Here is a 1,199-nt window from a genome sequence, read left to right as displayed (position 1 = left end):
GGCCGAGGCCGGCAGGGCGGAGCCCGGGGCTGGCGCCGCTGCGCCCAGTCAGAGCCTCAGACCCTCAAGGACTCGGCGCCGGGCTGCCCAGTGTGCTGCTTGTCCACAGGGTCGCGCTCACCCCTCGGCCTAAACGGCCCCTCCCTGCCCCTCCCCGTCCACCCTCTGCTCCCCTGGACGCCTTGGGAACCGCCCTGAGCCAGAGGGACCCCGACTCACGCCCGCCCCTCTGGCTGCGCCCCGCAGGCCCGGCCCTGCCTGCTTCTCGGGCTCCCCGGGGGCCTCACCCGCCCCCCCCAAGCCCTGCGCCCCTGGAAAAGCCCACAACCCCAACCACGGGAGCCCCAAAGGGGGTGCCTGACGGACGCCTGGCCAGTTGCTGGACGGCAAAGAGTCTGGGAACTGCCGGGGTGGGGGTGCGTGAGGCTCGCCGGGCGGGCCAGGGGCCACCAGCACTGGCCACTATGCTTGGGGGCCCCTTGTGAGAAGACGACCTTCGGAGGTTCAGCTGGCCACGGGCGGAGATAGACGTTCCGGGGCTCCCTGGGCGCTGGGAGCCGCCTCCCCCCAGATGCGCTGCCCGGCACAGCTGCGCGCCATTGCCCAGCAGGTGGGCGGTGGGCAGCGTGTCTGCAGGCCGAGCCCCTGCCCCAGGGCCCCCGCCGCCGGCCACCTCGAGGCCAGACGCAGTGCCCACGCCCTCAGGTGTCTGCCTTCTCCACCTGGGAGAAAGAGCTGCATAAAACTGTGTTCGACCCCCGCTACCTGCTGCTGAACTCCGGGGAGCGGAAGCAGGTAACGCCGGGCCCAGGGGGCGCAGCGCGGGCCCCTGGGGGTGGGGTGCCGCCGGGCACGGGACGGCCCTGGAGCTGCCCCGCAGCGCGGCCGAGGCCCCCGGGCGAACGCCCACCACGCCCGGGGCCGCGCTGCAAAGACTCAGCCTCGCCTGGCAGCGCAGGGCGGCCGGAGCCGTTTGCGGGCGCCGCGCGCGACCCCCGCGAGTGCGACCCGCCGCCGCCCATCCGCAGGTGTTCGAGCAGTTTGCCAAGACCAGAGTCAGAGAGGAGCGCAAGGAGAGGCGGAGCAGGCTGCTGCGCGCCAAGCAGGCCTTCCGGGAGCTCCTGGGGGAGTCGAAGGTGTCGCCCAGGTGGGGCCGCGCCCGAGAGCGGCTCTGGGTCCGCGGCGGGGGCCACCCCGCG

At 74.3% G+C, this 1,199-nt stretch overlaps 1 long non-coding RNA gene across 1 annotated transcript in view; it reads left to right on the top strand.

Annotated features, from left to right (window-relative positions):
• LOC105854637 overlaps positions 1 to 1,136 on the top strand; it is a 2,555-nt gene extending 1,419 nt beyond the window's left edge. The window contains exons 2-3 of the long non-coding RNA XR_001146230.1: positions 706 to 795; positions 1,029 to 1,136. This is a non-coding gene — a long non-coding RNA (uncharacterized LOC105854637). The remainder of the gene's footprint in view (positions 1 to 705; positions 796 to 1,028) is intronic.
• The last annotated feature ends 63 nt before the right edge of the window (positions 1,137 to 1,199 follow it).

Source organism: Condylura cristata, unplaced genomic scaffold, assembly GCF_000260355.1.
Source record: "Condylura cristata isolate star-nosed mole 26May11 unplaced genomic scaffold, ConCri1.0 scaffold00074, whole genome shotgun sequence".
NCBI classification, from domain to species: Eukaryota; Metazoa; Chordata; class Mammalia; order Eulipotyphla; family Talpidae; genus Condylura; species Condylura cristata.
This window is presented reverse-complemented; position numbering and strand designations above follow the sequence as displayed.